The sequence below is a fragment of the Piliocolobus tephrosceles genome, chromosome 8, assembly GCF_002776525.5.
Source record: "Piliocolobus tephrosceles isolate RC106 chromosome 8, ASM277652v3, whole genome shotgun sequence".
Lineage (NCBI taxonomy): Eukaryota > Metazoa > Chordata > Mammalia > Primates > Cercopithecidae > Piliocolobus > Piliocolobus tephrosceles.
The window spans coordinates 87,823,464-87,844,470 of NC_045441.1; the positions used below are offsets into that span (position 1 = coordinate 87,823,464).

The 21,007-nt window shown below is 32.7% G+C and overlaps 1 long non-coding RNA gene across 1 annotated transcript in view; it reads right to left on the bottom strand.

Annotated features, from left to right (window-relative positions):
- LOC111552379 overlaps positions 1 to 21,007 on the bottom strand; it is a 49,438-nt gene that overhangs the window by 5,019 nt on the left and 23,412 nt on the right. Inside the window, exon 3 of the long non-coding RNA XR_002734623.2 lies at positions 7,124 to 7,252. This is a non-coding gene — a long non-coding RNA (uncharacterized LOC111552379). The remainder of the gene's footprint in view (positions 1 to 7,123; positions 7,253 to 21,007) is intronic.

Consider the following 21,007-nt stretch of genomic DNA (forward strand, 5'->3'; position numbering starts at 1 on the left):
GATTTCCTGATATTTTATGCTATTTCCACATCTTTCAATCTAAATGTATAATTTTTTAAAATTAATCATTCGTGGAGAAAAGATAGTCTCTAGTGACATTTAAGGGTATCAAGCAAAAGAAAAAGACACATACAATTATCCAAGATAGATTTATAGTACTTCTGACAGCACAGGTTAAACAAATAGTTAACAAATTCAAAACAGAGCAATTCAAATCCTTCATTAGAAGTATTCATTTCTATGTATGTCTGGTGAAGAAACATTATAGTAATAGTTAATTATTTGGATTTGTACTATGAACTATTCTAAATCATAGTAAGGAGTAAAAGAACACTGTTTCCTTATATGAATAAAAAACATACTTTGATGGGTCACAATATTTTTCAAATACTGACTCTTGATCCTTTTTACCTATAACATGCCTAGGTAGTGCAGTTGATATTTGTTGTTTTTATCTTCCTGGCATCCCGTTCTTTGCATCTTTTTCCTCTAAGGAGGACAGCTCTTTCTTTCACTTAGTAGAGTCTATAATCACCTGGCTTCACTTCCTGAATGTTATGGTGCATATGAAAGAAAAAGCTTCAGTGACTTTGTCTTCCAAAGATTGATATAAATCTTGGGAATGGGATGCTATGCACTTTTCTCTGGCATTGCTAGTTGTAAAGTACAATCCAAACTATATCTGATGATGGCCAGGAGACAAACTTCTTGAGCCTGAAACCATTAGAAAGTAAAATTGAGCAGAGACAGAGCATAAAAAGAGGCAGGTTATCTGATATTTGATTATTTTATTGAGTTCCTGGATCCAGCTAAACCTAAATGACCCTGGATTTTTATGTTTCTGAACCAACATATTCTACTATTGATTGAGTTTTTGTGACTTGTAACCAAAAGGTATTCTTGTAAATACAACCAATTATAGAGCTTTTAAGTAAATATTTCCATAATTGTTTTTACTAATTTATAATTAAAATGTGTCAATATGCTTTTCAGAGTACTCAAGTACTACCACAAGCAAAATATTAGCAGTTAGAGCTTTTGAATTTTACTTGGAATGACCAAATAACAATTTGTGTCAAAACATTAACTAAAAGTACGTAACTTAAATAGAATCTGACATTGTTGACTTATTGTCTAGGAACTGCAGGATTATATAATTGATTGAATTATTGAATACATGGGATTTGCCTTATCCTTCTGTTACTGTTGGTGCTTAATTTTATTTGTGAGTCCCTTTCTCCAAGTTAAATTTCTTTTTTGTTCTTTATACTCTCTTTGTGTTATTTTATCTGTGTTTATGATTTCGCCCCAACTCGTATTCTGATGATTTCCAAAATTTACCCTGATTTTGAGATTTCTGTATTCAACTGCCACAGGATATCTTTTTATTAGAATAAAAGCATAATATTATCCCATTATTTCTTAGTCTCATGTGGAATCATAACTATCATCATTGAGTAAATACCAAGAGAGAGGAAATACAAGGAAGTAACAGCTTCAAAACCTATTAGTATATAAAATGATGTACACTAGGGATTAGGAACCCCTACTATGTGCTTTTCTAATAACCTAAATAGCAACTCAGAGGAGATGGGGCATATAAATTAACTCTTCTCCCCTTGGTCCCTTACTGATCTAGTTATGCCAGGTAATTAATTCAGCATTAATAGAATAGGCCTTGGGTGGTATGCTTAACTCATTTCCCATCTCCTAGTCTTGTAGGGTCCATTTAAATTAGTAGCCCTACATTTAAATTTTGGGAGTCATGATTGATTTGTCCATTTCCTTAAGTCCTGCTAGCTAATCAAAAAATTTCTCACCTGGATATTTCTCCAGTCATTTCTTTTGTTCATTCCTAATTCTGTTATGCTGCTCATATTTTGCCTGAAAACTACAGCAACACACCATTTATCAAATAACACTTAATCACTGATGCCTTCACTGAATGTTCTCTGGGGTGAATTACAAACCCCTGTTCTGTGGTTTTCTAGTAACATGTAGTAATTGATATCATTGCATCAAGTACATATTAATGTAATTTTATTTTAGTTTTATATCTGTTTTTCTAGAATAGGAGCAATTTGGTTTATTATCTTTTTTCAACGTGGAAGAGGTAGAGGGATATTGAGTCCCTTCAAAATATGACAGAGAACATTAATCCTGTTTCATTTCTTTTTTTAATTTAAAAGTATCATTGCTAATTACCTAAAAAAGGGAAATCTAGGAAACTTATCTAACTTATCAGTTGATTTTTTGTGCATTTGGCATGTTTGTAGGGTTAATAATTTGCTTCACGACCTTCAGCCTTTTATAAATGATGGCAACGTCATGTTATTCCTCTCATTCTGTGCCTTTGTAACATGTTCAAAGTAATGTTTACTCCTCTGGATGATGAGATCTGTAATAAACCTAACAGAAGTTCTTTTAGAGCCTTATCTATCTTCAAATTTCAGAATTTGGGTGCAAGTTGAGACATTTCCTTTGACTGGAACATTTTTCTGCAAGAATCTTGTTGTTACAATTTTGCTCTGCTCCAATATAGCATATTCAGAAAGACATTCTCAGACTGTAATTGCAAAATAGTTGCCACTTTCTGTAAATTACTCTGTGCCCTGCCCTTCCACCTTCTGTAAATGCCTGTCATTTTACCTCCTGTAAATCATTGTGTCTTCTTATGCTGTTTTATTTTCCTCAACATACTAACAATTAACTGATATCACTTAATTTTATATTTGTTTATTTGTTATTGCCTTTATCACTCCTAAAATATAAACTCTTGAAGTCATAGACTTCGTCTTATATACTCTTTTATTGCCAGAGTGTAGAATACAACTTGGAATATAGTAGGCCTACCATATATATTTTTAAAATAAAGAACTGGTACATAAAATCATATTACTTTCCTGTCCCCTTCTATGTCGTTCATGAATATGTATTGTTTAGCCATTAAAGTTATTCACCTCCCCCCACAATTTTAACTATATTATTGGCTTCATTATTTTCCCATTTAGTAAAAATATAATACAAACATAATCATTTTGCCTTTTCCCCTTCCATTTTGCTTTCCTTGCTATTATTTGAAACTTCAAGCACCTTTGGTGGTTTACTTCGTCCATAGTTCATTAACTAAGTATTCTTCCTTTACTAATTTATCTTATTTTTGATATATGTAATTTTGATATGTCTTATTAAATTATTTATTTTCTTATTTTATTTCTTAGGATTTCAGATGATGTGAAATAATATTACTTTTTTAGGTCTAAGAATATCATGATACACAATATTCTAATGCCATATTACATTTGCATTAAGAGAACTGTGCACTCCTAGGCTCATCTCTTAAGATTAGCCTTAAGGGAAAAAAGTTAAAAAGAATACTAACTTCCTATCTTAAATTATACTCTCTAAGAATGACAACTAAAAATAGTGGCTGTGAATGATACCAATAATTTATTCATCTCTATACAAATGGAAACTGTGCAGTGACAAGAATTGAGCAGGGTACTTTCAAGTTCTTAGATAGCCACAATAAAGACAATGAACTGGAAAACGGTAGTTACAAACATAACACAATTTATACGGCATGGACATTTTATATCAACCCTGGAGGTTAGCTATGCCCCGGGACACTCAGAATAAATAATTCATTTTCCATGCAACACAATTCTGACCAATGACCTATAAGTAGAAGTGCCTTGTGGAATATCCAGGAAGTGTCTTAAAGGAGAAATCTGTTACTACCATGTTTTTTCTTACTTCAGGCATTTACTTGAATAACGGCCTTGGAAAATGTTGTAGAAACTGTATATTGTGATCAACAGATCAGCGAAGGAGAAAGAGCTGGCATCCCTGATAATATGGGGCTTCAGACCAGTGTTAGACTGCTTACAATTAATTCGGAATGTTATAAATTTTTCTGTTGTTTAAGCCACACTTATTTTGGATTTTCTGTTAATTACAGATTAATTTATCTTCCAAAGCAGAAGTCAGTTGGCAGAGTTGAAGTTGTGTTTCAAGTTAGTTATACTGATGAACAATGTGTCATTGAAGGAATAAAATAAATGGGAAATAATGACTATCATAAGAATCTCTTGTCTCAAAAATTGGGCTGAGACGTTTTGTTGAGGTATACATTACGAGCTTTCTCATTCCACGTACGCAAACCTTTTCCCGATTGCACGGTTAGAGAAGGCTTTGCACTAGACAACTTAGCATTGCACAGAGATGAAAATAGAAGGGGAGGAAGAATGTAAAAGAAAGTCAAAGTGATTGTAATTTCCCCTTCTTGTTTAGAAATGTACACCATTCTTCACCTGAGTGAATTTTAAATATTTCTTAAACAATATTACTTTGAACAAGGAGATGATCTAAGTTTTGTGGAGCCCAAAACCTAAAAAATCTTTTTATCCTCTTTAAGATCAAACAAAGATAAAATTATAAATACAACATTGGGTGTTAAAGGATTTTATGAAGAGAAAAAAAATGCCACAAACATACAAATATTTAACAACTATAAAGCCTATAAAGGTCACCTTTACCATCTTAGTAGAAGAGAATGATCATAATCGATTACAGTTGATTATAAACTGTCTTTAATTTTAAAATTTAAATATTTATTTCAACTTATATTTTTATTGAATCATGAGATACTTATGGTGGTCCTTATTTTGAGGTGTATTCTGAGTTGTATAGTCTCTTTACGAATGCATTTTTTATCAAACTGCCATTTAAAAATTTTTTAAAATATGTTCTTATTTCATTACTGTCTATTAAATAGATTGTCAGAAATCCAAGAGCCTATTTATTACTTCTTTCTGAAATTTGTATCTCCTTAATTAATTACTTCACATGGTGTCATATGAAAAACAAACAAATTTTACAAATACTCTATGTTATCTTTCATCTTTATCATTTTTATGTCACGTTCCATTAATATTTATCTAAATTTTTGTTATTTAATAAATAAATTTTAAAATAACAAGAGAAAGCAACCTACAATAATAACGTGACTAAAAAATTTAAGTTTTTTTTTTTTTTAAAGTGACTAAGTTCATAAAGTTAAGCTAGAGTCATTAAGGACTTCAAAGAATCATCTATTTTGGTAAGATAATCTAAAAACACAATAATATGTGAAGTATGAAACCTATAATATAGTTATAAACTCATTCTCACTTTTTAGAATCTAAGTTCAAAAGATTATCCGTATATTAAAGTTTAGAATAATTTATTTTACTTTATATTTATATTGGTTAAAAGAAATAGTAGTCATTCTATTAAACTACTTAATATTAAATATTTTCTTAATTTTACAAATAAATAATTATGACAAAAATATAATAACCCTCAGGTCAAAAATAGCACTACAACATTGAGATGAATATTTAACCAGTGAGTAAATTTTAAGTATAAATTCCATAAGAACATAACAAAAACATTGTTCATTTACCATTAAAAAAAGCATTTCCCTCACCAAATCTTAAATTATGGTCTCACTTCAAAATCTAATAATGAAGTGCATTATAAAAACACTAGGTCCTCTGTAGTTCTCTTTATAAACACCTAGATAAACATAAAAAGATTGATTCTAATCTGAACAGGGAAGTGTTACTGTGAAATGAAGCTGAACATGTTGATAATTTCATTAAATTCTAATAATATAATTAACTTAAAATCGGAAAATTCAAAAGGCTGGTTATCCCAGGAGAATTTCTTCTTCTTTTTTTTTTAAATCCGACCTTTCACCTCTGTTTTACCATTTTGAATCCAAACCAGATTAAAAGTGACCGAAAATTGTTAACACATGATGTTACTTGATGGTTTATAGGAAATTGGTTGGTGGTCTCAATTCCACGGACAGGTATTCACATCATAAAAAAGACCATTAGGGTTTGTAGCAATTTATCTCCTTACATTTAGGCTTAAATGAAACAAAAATGTTATTTCAAAACAACAATAACAACAAATTTTCTCAAGGACAAAAATTGTTCAGATTCTGAAAAAATTATATTTCAAAATAAAACTCTTGAAATATATGTAAATGCAAATAAAAGTAAATGATGTTTAAATCACTATAGAAACTCTAAGATTAATAGTGTAATTTCTTTGATAAATAATCTATTCATTTCAAAGAAAATAAAATGTTTTGAATTTTTGTGATAATTCTGTTGTGTGTGTGTACATGTGTATAGATTCCTCAAGAAATGTATTAAAATTTTCTCAAGTTAACCACCAAAGAATTAAACATAATATCGGCTCATACATCCCTGAATCCAAGTACAAGTTCTACACAAATTAAGTTTGAAAGAGTTATTTTATAGTACATATCCACTTGATAAAGAAGTTTTACATTTAGTAAACTTTGTTTCTATAAATGAATGTAGTCCTGAAATTCAAGCATAAAGTAACTTGAATGAGAATTTAATTTAAGCCAATTCAATTAAACTAAAACCAGAGAATTGGAAAATCTCAGATTGGAAACATCCTTTGCTGCTTCCTCATGCAACCTCGCTTCTTTCCCATCTGATACATGCATTTCTTTCTTTAACTCATAGTCATATTTTCTCTACTAAAATACATTTAAGGATGGAGAAATTGTGTTTCATAAAACATTAAATTTCATTTTGAAATTGCTTCAATGAAGATTCTTCAGTGTATTACATTGAAAATACGCACTCCTATCATATCTATCAGGAAGTCCTAGTTTTGCCTTCTGTGGTGACGTGTAAAACCTATATAACTCTTTTCCCTAAAGTAATGTTTTTAATATCTGCCTTTCAAACATAGCTACTTCCTGTGACTACATAGTTGACAATGGAGAGCATCAGTATAAACCCTGGCTTGTCACCTTCCCCAACTCTGTGTTCTTATGACCATCACATGCTGACTTCACAATGCTGTGAGAAAGAGGACAATGGTTTTATGAAAAAGAAAGAAATAGTTAAGCACATGTTGCAGAAATACTAGTTTGAAAATACTGTCACAGATTGTTAAGGGGGCAGGCCTTGGGCAAAGAGTTTGTTACAAAACCTCAGCAGTTTGGCTGGTGGGTGGATATAAGTAATGCACAAATTACATGACTAGTTGGGTTTTGCAGGATCACAGAGGGATAGGAAGTCAAACTCACTCAAAGATATATGGTTTATCATGCTGGGATGATGTAGCACAATCAGCCACAGGAGGGAGGACATGTGGCCCATTTTCATGGAGACAGCTCTTCTTTTCAGACTTCTAATACTCAGAGGAGAGGTAGAGCCTATTTTCAAGATGAAACAGAAAGTGGAGAGGTGTCAGAGAATTGAATTGCAATTTAATACATTCAAAACCTTTAGCAGTTGGAATAGATTCTAGGGTGAAATTCCATCTGAAATTTAATATACTGTGATGAAAACATGAAGTTAACAAAAGTAAATAAAAACTCTATACACTACCCATAGAACAACAATGAGTTCAGCAATTTTAGGTTAAATTGCACAATGGTTTTACTATAAAACATTTGAGTTGTGGCCATGAATTTCTAATGTGCTAATTAGAATGAGAACTTTTAAAATGCTATGGAGTCTTATTGAGGTTTTCTAACGAATTCAGTGGGTTTTCAGTGATCATATTTGGAATCTTAGAAATAATGATAAGAACTTATAAACACAAATAAGGGAACAACAGACACTGTTGGGGAGGATGGGAGGAGCGACAGGAGCAGAAAAGATACCTATTGGGTACTGAGCTTAATACCTGGGTAATGTAATAATATGTACAACAGCCCCCATGACTTGTGTTTATGTATGTAACAAACCTTCATATGTAAACCTTCACATGTATCCCCAAACCTAAAATAAAAATTTTAAAACATATATAAAAAAAAGAAATAATGTGACAAACTTAAAAATTCAGGCACAGGAAGATTGGGATTTTTCCACAAATACATAACTAGTAAGTAGAAAAGCTAGAAATCAAATCCAGAAAGGTGAGGTGGATCAGATCTGAAACATTTTATACCCATGGTTTTATGTCAGTCAGTCACAGATGCTCAAGGTTGTCACATAAAGCCTCACGGCCTCATATCTGTCAGAAGGTTCTCACCCTGCTTTCCTTTGTAATAAATACCCTTAAAAAAGATCAAAGCATTTTTGGAACCAAACAACATAATGTAATTGATGGTTTTCCTTATTGAACAAAAAACCTATATCCACAAGATCAAAGTTCTGCTCTTTAAGAAAGGCTAACACTTGGGACATATGTATCTGTACTGAGTGGGTCAGTTTATGGGCAAGTTACACACAACAATAAACACAATTCTATTGAAAAACTTTTTTTTTTTTTCAGTATGATGTAGGATTCATCCTACTGAAATCACTTGCATAAAACATCAACATATCGGGCAATTTACAGGTTATTTAAATTAATACAGGAGCCAACAGCTATCTCTCATGAATGAAGTAAGTCTGGTAGGGATAAGAGGGAGAGGTGGGGAATCTGGTAAACTAACCATACCATATCAGAATCAATTTCAGTCATGTGGAAATGGAAATATTATGTTGCCAGATCTTTCATTTTTTTTTTTTTTCAGCATCAGTTGGAGATTCAGAATTTAGTCTTGTTTTTGTTTTGCATGAAGGGAGGTGGGTGGAAATATACTGCCTTTAAATTTTGTTGACAAATAACCTTAAAAACATTCATCAGCCCAACAGACTACTTTAAACTTCATTTAATCTGGGGTCTTTCAACTTTCGATCTCCATTATAGTAGTATCAAATATTTTTAAATCTCCATTGTATTTCTATCAACTGTTTTTGAGAAGGAAAATAATGACAGTGAGAGAAAACTTACAATTTTTTTCTAAATAACTTAAATCTCGTGGAAGATCGTTGAAAATCAGTAAGAATCTATAATAAAGAGTTTCAGTGCAAAGCAAACTCAATCAGCAATGCTGTATATATATACCCAACATGTTTTAAACTAATGAAATTGAGAAATAGTGTTTGTAAATGCTTTATATACAGGAGCCCACCAATAGTAGCTATAGCACAGTTACCTGGGGAACACATCTTTCAAGATCAAATGCAGGGCCACTTCACATACATCTGGGGACAGAGATCAAAAATATATGCTTCCATGCTTGTGATTAACTGCTATGTCTTGGATATTTCTTAGTGGGTTAAGACACAGAGTCAGAAAAATAAAACGAAATTATCTATCAGGAACAGAAGTCAGATTTCCAGTCTATGCTTGGAAACACAATGATCTGGGTTATGCGGTAAAACAGATGCAGCAAAATGAAAGTGAGACAAAACCATGGTAGCTTGTGTCAGACTGTACAATACAGATGAGACACAGTGGAGGTCAGAGGGAGCAGGAGGAGAAGAAATATTGGGCTCAGTCTCTGAGACTGAAAGAATTTATAGGCAGATCATCAAAAGACGAAGAGTATCTGGAAGGCTTGAATACCTGGCAAGATACAGTGGTGAATCCCCCACCAAGTCTGGTTCACATTAAGATGTGTGTTTCAGCTTGCATACTTCCATCCCTGGCCTAACAGGACAAGCGGTGTCTATGATAGAGGTTAACACATGGCAATATTTTTATGCCTTCTCTTTTTTTTTTTTTTTTTTTTTTTTTGAGACGGAGTCTTGCTGTGTCTCCTGGGCTGGAGTGCAGTGGCCGGATCTCAGCTCACTGCAAGCTCCGCCTCCTGGGTTCACGCCATTCTCCTGCCTCAGCCTCCGGAGTAGCTGGGACTACAGGCGCCCACCACCTCGCCCGGCTAGTTTTTTTTTTTGTATTTTTAGTAGAGACGGGGTTTCACCGTGTAGACCAGGATGGTCTCGATCTCCTGACCTCATGATCCGCCCGTCTCGGCCTCCCAAAGTGCTGGGATTACAGGCTTGAGCCACCGCGCCCGGCCTGCCTTCTCTTAATACTAAGTTCTGAGAAACAGACATCAACTACGAATCTACAAATAGAAATCTAGTTCAAAGGCCAGGGACTGCTTTCTGTCCCTTCACTCTTACTTTTCAGTCCACTATATCATCAGTAAATTTGGTCCTTAAAACCCTTTTAAAAAACAATATATCTCCTTTGTAGTAATCATGTTGAAAAAAGATACGATGAGAGTCCAGTCTTAACTGTTTTGTGTGTCTCGTTTATTACTATTTTGAGTAAAAATCTTACTTAAAGAACAATCTGATAAAAATTCTAAATATGATGGCAAAGATAGTCTCATCATTTTTGAAGACATTTAGTGAGCATGTATTATGTGTCATAGGATTCTGAGATGAAGAAGCTACACGTGGTCCCAGGCTTCTTCGATTTCGAGATAACGACAGACAGACCTGAAGATAAGTGATCATAACAGTGTGAAAAGCACTATTAATGTACATATGAAACAAATGCTATGGGGGTTCTGAAGAGCAAGCTAATAATTACCCAGCAATTATAGAAAAAAATGTATACTTCAGGATTATATAAAAGAACAACCCTTCAAAATTATATTATAAATTTCTCTTTACTCTGCCCATCATTCGTTATTTGCGTGATTCATTATTTGATATTAACTATACTGAATTTTGCTGAAAAGGCCATAACAAAATATCACAAACTGGGTGGCTTAAACAACTGAAATGGAATTGTCTTACAGTTCTTGAGACCAAATGTCTGATATCAAGGTTTTGACAGGGCTGTATTCTCTGTAAGGATATGCAAAGATCAGTTCCAACCCTTTTACCTAACTCCTGGTTGTTAGGTAACAACTCCTGGCTTGTGACATTTTAATGCCAATATTCACATAGAATTCTCTCTGTGTGTGTATTTCTCTGTCCAAATATTTCCTTTTTATAAGGATACCTGTCATATAGTTTTGGGGCTTACTCTACTGTAGTATAACCTAAATGTAACTAGTTACATCTGCAATAACCCTATTTCCAAATAAGACCACATTTCAAGGTACTTTTGGGGTTAGGACTTCAATCTGTGAATCTGGGAGAGATACAATCCATCCATAACATTTGTCTGAAGCCTGGTTATCTTGTGAAAGTCCTGAGTTTCACAAGGATAGGATAGGATACTCTGAATCTGAATTTAAATGCAAATATTAACAAATGGATACAGAGCCAGGTGTGCTTTCTGTAAACTTTGGGCATTTGGGAAATATTGACAATGAGGTCTGCAAGTTACCTGGCAATCTGAACAATCCATATAAGAGAAATAGATTATTATAAAATAGTCTGAGATCTAAGTTCAGAACACATGTCCCTAGTAATGGCAAAGTATATACTGGCTTTATGAGTTTTTACAAAGTCACTTTAAGATTTTGCTGAAATATTTGTATGTTTTTCAGTTAATCCAGGAATTTGGCAATTCTTTCATGGTTTCTTACAAAAGAGAATCTGTGGTAATATAAAACTATTTGATTAGATTTATTCAATCTGGAAGGAGTAAAAATAGGTTCCCCACTGCTTAGTTGGTTTGTCTGACACTAGGCATTACATTGAAATGGTTAGAAAAGTGAGAGAGACACATTGTTTTATTTATACAAGGAAGGATAAACTATGGTTACTATACACAAGTGTTGGTGAAGTACCAAAGAGTGATTGACATATGTTAATAAGAAACCTATGTTTCATTGCGATTGATTTATCATATTAAAATACAAGACATAAGCTTTGCATTAAAGCAAAGGCATGTTATATAGAGCATGGGACAGCAGTGGCAGGTCTGGTAGATGGGGAAACTTGTTGTTCTGGCTATTTGGGCATGAGTGGCACATTTCAAAAGGTGGCATAAAAATAACAAGATTTTTACATTGTTAGTTTAAGTCACGAAACTTGTATCACCGTGGGATGAATGCGTTTTTTTAAAAGCACACCATTTAGGAAATTAGAGTGTTGTTCTAGCTTCTGTGACTTTTGACGCATTGGTCTGAAGGTGAAAGATGATAAATTTACAAAATTAGCAGTAGTGATGACACAATCACATTTGATATTTTCATAGAAATCTTTACATCAAAGGGATATATGTGGATACCCAAATTTTGATAAGTTTAAGAAAAACAACAACGAAGAGACTAGTTAGAAAGGTCCAAAAGCAAAAAGGTAGGGAACCTAAATACATAGAAATAGCATATACCCTGACTAAGGATACATTATCAGAGACTTGTGAACACCGACAAAAGTAAATATGAGGCTAAATGTTTGAGTTTGGAAAAGATGGAGGAGATGTGATCAGAGACCACAATACTGATCTTTAGGGATAATGTTAAAAAAAAAAAAATCAAAAGTAATTCCCAAGTGCATAATAAAAGAATTCCCTTCAGACAGGTGACAAGTATATCAGAAATGCAAAATCCACTGAAGATTATATTGACCTATTAGACCATGTTGGGAATGAAACATTCCAAAGGGATAGTAAAAAATACAAAGAGACTGAATGGATGCTTTGTGCCTGGCTTGCTTTCCAGGATGATGAAGAAGTATCTACTCTAGAATTACTTTGTACAAAGAAAGAAGGTGGAGAACTGTCAGAGAAATCAAAACAAAGACCTGATTGAAAAAATATGAGAAATTAAGTGGCCATAAATCACCATGTTCAAATGGTCTTCATCTAAAACTTCTGAAAGAGTTAAAGAACGATGTAGCTAAGCTACCACCAAAAATGCATCAACACCTTCCATCAAAGAGGAGGGTGATGAATGCCCATCCATCTTTAAGAATAGTTCAGTGTTACTTGTAAGGTTAGATTTTAATAAAAAACATGGTGTTGTCTAGAATTATTCAAGTCTTTAAAAAATAGTGTATTTTTCCCCTTGTGGAAACTGTGTACTTTCACAATTAGTTGTTTCTGGAAAAGTTTCTCCACACATAGCCTTTGTTTCTTGTTTTGTTTGTTTTGTTGTTGTTGTTTTTGTTTTAATTTCTAAGTGTTTCTACATGAGTTTACTACCCTGAACATTACTGAACACTGCTTATTAGACACACCCTGATGGGTAACCAAGGAGAGGATTGTAACCCAGCCTACAACAACTCATAGCAGCATTTGTTGGTTGTCAACTTGGTCTGATTGATAAGCAAGAGCTTTATTGTTACAACATGTGGTGGCACTTTAGATTCTAAGAACCATGCTGAGAAGAGCACAACAAAACCTGCCTGGTAAACTTGATTTTCCAAAGCAATGAATGCAACTATTTTGCCTGAGAATTTTTGCATATCTTGAGAGGGTGGTTGTTTTCAAGGTACGGCAATTCTATGGTACCCAAACTAACACAAATTAATAAATGGCTTATTAGCTTGTTAGAGTTTCAGGTGATAAATTCAGTTCTGCCCATTAAACACCAGGCATTGATTGCACAAACTCTCTGTTGAACTCTTAGTAGGTGAGCACAAGCCAGGCCTTCCCATCTTGCATTGCCGGTGAACCTCAGATGTGACCTCTCCAAAGGAAGGAGGCGAATTCATTTGCCATGTTTACTTTATATTGAAAATCTTTTTAGATGGAGACTCATAACTGAGCCGCATGTTCTTAGTTAAGAGTGTGAGGTGTGCTGCATGATTGGTGTTTTTTACAGTCTCACGAACAATTATTTCTTTTGTGTCTTTCAGCCATCACCATTCCTAAAGAATAAGTTAATGTGAAATACCTGTGAAGTCAAATGTGTTTCATGATCCATTTTCATAAAGGGTGTGATATTTAAAAACCAGCTCACTTTTTTTTTTTTTTTTGCTAAAAGATAAGAAGGGAGCTTATTCAAGGAACATTTCTCTTCTGCCTCATTCTCAGGATTACCTGTGTGTTCTATGATGGCAACAAATACACTACTGCCTTCTCATTGCAACTATTTCATCCAAGCCATTCACATTTTGTGTTTTGTTTTTGTTTGTTTTACTGTTTTACTTAATGGGGCAATTGTCCCAGAGCAATTATGGACATCCTTTTTATCCCTTTATCTGGATTACGTCTCACTTTCCAAATTATGGCAGGAAAAAAAAAAAAAAAAAAAAAAACAAGAGCAAATAATTGTGAATGAAGTGGTGAGAAAAAAAACGCTTCAACAGATAATCAGGACATTTGAAGTAGGCACTTCTCTCAATGTTTTTCAATTATTCAACACTTTGAATATCTAACAAAACTATGTACTCATTCCTCAGAACAATGTATGATTACATGTAAATATTTTACTATGCAATTTCAGTGGCTTATAAACCTACAAATAACCATCTCCAGACTAGAAACTTTTGTCTGGCTGATACATTGAGTACAATAAACTACTATTACTTTCAAATAATATTATATCTACTATCAAATAACAGACTCCTTGGCCAAGCATGGTGGCTCATGTCTATAATCCCAGTGTTTTGGGAAATTGTGGAAAGAGAATCACTGGGGCCAGGAGTTTGAGCCCAATCTAGGCAACATAGCAAGATCCCATCTCTAGAAATAAAAATAAATAAATAAATAAATAAATAAATAAATAAATAAATAAATAAATAAAATAATAGATACCATGAAACCCTCAATCTGTTCAGGGATATTTAGCCTGTAAATATATTAAGCAGTTTGCCTGCTTTTCCATCAAATGGAGGCAGAAGATTCTTTTCATATATGAGATGTAATGAAACTGTTACTAGATTTACAATTAGAACTAGATCTAAATACAATTCAAACTGTAATTAAGTTGCTATAACATGCCGTCCTAATAGAGAAACTATTCTCTAATAGTTTCTTTATTGATAAATTAAACAGATAGAATTAGGATTTCTCTAAGTCTAATCCAGGCTGGAAATTATATGACCACCTATATTGTACAGGAAAAAATTCCTACTCTCATTGCTGACTCAATAATAGGAGAAGTCACACATCAGTGGAAAACATACAGGAATGGTAGAGTCATATGAATTGGATGACTGTCTATTTAAAAGTAATTTAAAAAGTTGTTATTTAATTTATATTTTCAGAAGTTTATGTTTCTATATGCTGTTGATAGTTCATCTTTTTCTATCTTAAGTTCACGAACCTGATTCCTAGAACGCATATATCTAAAATGTATTATTTTCACATAGCTTTGTTTTTTGAAACGTATTGCAGTTTGCATGCTTACTGAAAAAGACAGAAAATACATTTTGAAAACTCAATGAATTTATTAATTTCATCTTCATGATTTCAGAAAAAAAATAAATTATTTTGTTTTTCTTAATTTGTATCCAGTTAGGGAAGGCAGAATATGCAGAACAGGAAGAGCCAGACACTAGATTTCAACGGCCTGGTTCAAATCCTGGTTGATCTCTTCACTAACTCTTTGACCTTGAGCCTTCACCCCTGTGAACTGGAGCAGCTAATAATAAGGCCTACTTCATGGGATGCTGAGAGACTTAGATGAGATACATATACCTAGGTAAAGTGTTAGACCACCAGAGGTGATCGAAAAATGATAACTGTTATTCTAATTAATGTTGTCATTCATTTACAAAGTATTTTTTAAATGAGTGTTGTAAGAATAAAACTATATTCATTATGACCGCTTGGCTCTGAGTAATTGAAAACTCCGATATGCATATTTGTTTCTCTCTCCAATTAAAAAAAAAAAAAGAAAAAAAATCCCAGAATAGCTAATCCATGGGTGGAGGTGGGATGCTGGTCCATGGGGTCAGCAGGGACTTGAGCTCTTCTATGTTTTTCTCTGTCATCTTCAACTCGCAATTATTACAGCATTGTCCAAAAAGACTGTTCTGCCTCCAGCCAACACGTCTGTATTCTCACCACCTGCAAGGAGGAAGGGATAGAGAAGGATACGTTACTGTTTTTTAAGGACATTATTCCTGTTTATATCCTATGGACCAGAACTTAATCATTAATTATAGACCAATCTTAGCTGCAAGCTTTATACTAGCCCCTGTACCTAACCAAATACTGAAGTTCCCTTACTGATAAGAAAGATAATGTATTTTGGGGGACAATGAGCAGCCCTGACACAAAAACTAAATAGATCATTTTTTAATGATGAGAATTAACAAAATTCATATAAAATATAATTACTTGATGACTTAGTGATATATTAAGCACAGTATTTTCTCCCTCAATGGTTATTAATCCCCCTACTTAATAGCTTTATGAACTTTTATATTATATCTTTCCCATTACTCTCTTGGTTTTTTATGTATAACTGAAACAGTTTATCTCTTCAAAAATTTTTTAATCCCTCACCTTATTTAGATACCCCTTCTATGTAATTCAATACTACCCATTCCATACTCTAATCATAGGCACTTATAACACTATAATTATGAATTACATGCCTATATCCCTTATTCAAATATTCCTTGTAGGCAAGCACTACATCTAACATGTTTTTGTAACCTCAGACTCTAACGTATTTCTGGAACATAGTTCATTCAATCATTACTCTCCAAAAAAAAGAAAATAAATCAATAGACTGTATGAGGAAATTTATATGCAGTGGAATGTAGAACACTTTGACAATTATTTGGTGCATGTAAAACTAGAAATCAACTATCATGCATACAGCACACACTTGTCTAAGCTCTCTAGTTATATAACAGGTCTTTAAATTATTGCTCTACTCTAATGTAACCAAAGGAATACTCCTCCCGATTTCCCACATATTGAAGAAGGTGAGAGCTTTGAGCCATGATTACAATTTAACCTGCATTAATAGTAATCACAAAATTCTGTGACTCCATTCTTTTCACAGAGAGTGGACAATGAATCTCTACATTTTCAACTACTTTCATATTCCAGACAAACTGAAAATGTTTACTCTGAACTCATTGATAAAGGAATGGAACTGACACTCTCTGACCTGACTGACAAAATGAAGTATTGTCCCAGAGAGAGGATCCTTGCACATTGTAAGACAGTTAGAAAATAGTTATCTTACTCTTATTTATTTATTTATAGTTTTTATAGTGGTGAGAACACTTAACATGAGACCCACCCTCATAAGAAATTTTTAAGTGTCCAAAAACAGTATTGTGAAGTACAGGCACAGTATTTTGCAACAGATCTCTAAAAAACTGACATATTTGCATTCCTGAAACTTCATACCAATGGATTAGCAACTTCCCATGTCACTCTATCTCCCCAGACACTGGCAACAATTATGCCATTTTCTGTTACTAATAATTTGACTATTTCAGATAGTGCATATTAGTGGAATCATGAAATATGTGCCTCTCTGTGTCTGGCTTATTTTACTTAGCATAATGTACTCAAGGTTCATCCACATTGTCATATATAGCAAAAATTCTTTCTTAAGGCTGAAAATTTTCCATTGTGTTTATATATCACATTTGCTTTATCCACCTATCCTGCTGATAGACCTTAAGGTTGTTTCCACACCCTGACATATGTGAATAATGGTACAATGAATATGAGAATGCATTATCTTGTTGAGATCCTAACTTAAGTTATTTTGGACAAATACCTAGAAGTAGAATTGCTAGATCATATGGTATTTTTTTTTTTTTTTGAAGAAAACTCATATGGTTTTCCATAACAGCTGCACCATTTTACATTTCCACTAAGAGTTCACGGGACTTCAATTCCTTAACTGCCAAGATTTGTTATTATTATTATTATTATTATTATTATTATTATTATTATTATTTAATATTAACCATATCAACATGTGGAGTGATAACTTGTATTGTGGTTTTTATTTGCATTTCCCTGATGATTAGAGATGTTAAGCATCTTTTCATAGGCCTGCTGGACATTCGTATGACTTACGTGGAGAAATGTCTATTCAAATCCTTAGCCAATTTTTAAAATAGGATTAGGTTTGTTTTTGTTGATACAATTTTACTTTGAGTTGTATAAATCCCTTTTTTATTTCATAAATTAATCTCACTGGATATCTGGTTTGCAATTTTTTTCTCCCATTTGATACGTTGCCTTTTCATTTTGTTGCTTATTTTCTTTGCTGCGCACAAGCTTTTAGTTAGATGTAATCCCACTTGTTAATTTTTGTTTTTGCCATCTGTACCTTTGGTGTCATATTTATGAAATCACTGCCAAGACCAATGTCATGAAGTTTATTCTCCATCTCTTCTTCTGTTACTATTACAGTTTCAGGTCTTAAATTTAAGGCCTTAATTTATTTTGAGGTTTTTTTGTGTGTGTGTATGATGTAAGATAAGGGTTCAAATTCATTGTTTTTACATTTGGATGTTGTTTTCCCAATACTATTTGTTGAAGAAAGTATCATTTCCCATTTTATAGTTTTGTAACCCTTGTCAAAGATCAGTTGACCGTAAATGTGTGGATATATTTCTGGGTTCTGTATTCTACTCTGTTGATCTATATGTCTATCTTTATGTTAGTATCATACTCTTTCAATTAGTGTAACCTTGTACTATATTTTGGAATCAAGAAGTATGATGCCTCCAGCTTTATTCTTTCTCAAGTTTTTTTGGCCATTTGGGGTCTTTGGGGTTTCCATATAAATTTTAAGCTATTTTTCTACTTCTCTGAAGACAACAATTGCAATTTTTATGAGGGTTGCATTGTATCTGTGGATTATTTTGGTTAACTATGGATATTTTAAAAACATTATGCTTGGCAACTGATAAGTGCAGGATGTATTTCAACTTGCGTCTTCTTTGTTTCATTGATGTTTTGTACTTTTCATTACACAGGATTGTTCACCTCCTTAGTTAAGGTTATTCCTAAGTATTTTTAAATGCTTTTTTTAGATGGGATTGTTTTGGTAATCTCCTTTTCAGATATTTCATTGCTAATGCACAAAAACACAAAAACTTACTATAAAAAACTTATTTTTGTATCTTGATTTTGTATCCTTCAATTTTATTGCTTTATTTGTTCATTCTAAAAGATTTTTTCATTTTTGGTTTTTGGTGGAGTCTTTGGGATTTTCAATATGTGAGATCAGGTCATCCACAAACAGGGACAATTTTACTTCTTTTTTCTCTGATGACTTTTATTTCCTTCTCTTGTCTAATTGCTCTTGCTAGGACATTTATTATTATGGCAGAAGTGATAAGAATAGGCATATTTGCCTCACTCAATTTAGAGGGAAGGTTTTCAGTTTTTCACCATAGAATGTGATGTTAGCCAAGGACTTTTCATGTATATTATTTGTTATATTAAAGTAATTTCTTTCTGTTCCTAATTTGCTGAGATTTTATTGTGAAAGTGTGTTGAATTTTTCAAATGCTTTCTGTGCATCTATTAAAATGATCATGTAATTTATATTCTTCATTCTTTTAACGTGGTATATTATATTGATGTTTTTATGTTGAGTCATCTTTGAATCCTAGATATAACACCTACGTTGTCATGGTGTATGAACATTGTAATGTGCTGTTGGATGCAGTTTGCTAGTATTTTGTTACGGATTTTAAATTCTATATCCATCAGAGATACTGACCTACAGTTTTCTTTTCTTGTTGTGTCATTGTCTTGCTGTGTTATCAGGGTAACACTAGCCTCATAAAATGAATTTGGGAGTGTTCCTTCCTCTTCAATATTTTGGAAGAGTTTGGGAAGACCCAGCATTAATTTTTCTTTAAATCTAGTGGTATTTCATCAGTTATCTGTTTCTTCTTGACTTAATCTTGGTAAGCTATATCTTTCTAGGGTTTGATTCATTTTTTTCTAGGTTATTCAGAAAGCATACAATGGTAATAGTCTCTCATTATCCTTTTTATTCTCATGGCATCAGTTGCAATGTCTCCTTTTTTATTTCTGATTATTTATTCAAATCGTCTCTCTTTTCCTTAGTCTAGCTAAAGGTTTTGTTTAGCTTTGAAAAGATAAATACTTCATTAAAAAAAAAACTCAGTTTTGTTGATTTTTTCCCATCATTTTTCTATTCTTTATTTTATATATTTTGTTCTAATCTTTATTATTTACTTTTTATGCTAAATTTGGTAGGCTGTTTTTTTCCCCAATCTTTTGAGGTTTAAATTTAATTTGATTATTTGTGATTTTTCTTCTTTTTGAATGTTAGTGTTTTATCACTATAAACTTTCCTTAGTACACACAGCCTTTGTTGCATCCCGTAAGTTTTGTATGTTGTGTTCTCATTTTCATTTACCTCAAGATATTTCCCATTTTCCATTTTGATTACTTATTTGACTCATTGGTTGTTCAAATTGTGTTTAGTTTTCACATGTTTGTGTGTTTTCCAATTGTCCTACTGCTGTTGATTTCTAGTTTTCTTCCATTGTGATTGGAAAACATAATTGGTAGGATTTCAATCTTCTTCGATTTGTTAAGATTCTTTTGTGACCTAAAATGTGATCTACCCTGAGAAATGCTTTATGTACACTTGAGAAGAATGTATATTCTACTCAATATATATGCTATTATTGGGTGGAGTGCTCTATATATGTTTGGTAGATCTATCAATCTGTACTTTTGTTCATGTTGGCTGTTTCTGGTCTCCTATTATTATATTGCAGTCAATTTCTTCCTTCAGGTCTGTCAATGATTGTTGTATATATTTATATGTTCTGATGTTGGGTACACACACACATATGCAACATCACAATTATATATATATATGTATACCTTTCAGACAATTTTATTCTTGTATCCTTATATAATGTGCTTCTTTATCTCTCGTGAAGGTCTTGTATTTAAAGTGTGTTTTGCCTGATCTAAGTCTAGCCACTTCTGCTATCTTTTGGCAATCATTTGCATGGAGTATTTTTTTTTTCTGTTTCTTTGCTTTCAGTCACTGTGTATCATTAAACATAAAGTGAATTTCTTGTAGATAGCATATGGATTGATCGTATTTATTTCTGATTAATTCAACCCCTCAGTGCTTCTTGCTTGAGTACTTTAATCCATTTACATTTAAAGTAATTATTGATTAGAAAAAATTTCCTCTTGCCATCTTGTTAATTGCTTTCTATGAGGTTTTGTTTTTTGTTCTGTCACTCTTCCACTTGTGTGGTGTTCCTTTGTCTTTAGTAGATTTTTTTATATGCTTTATTTACTTTCTCTTCTGTGTTGCTGTGTGATTTAGATAAATATATTT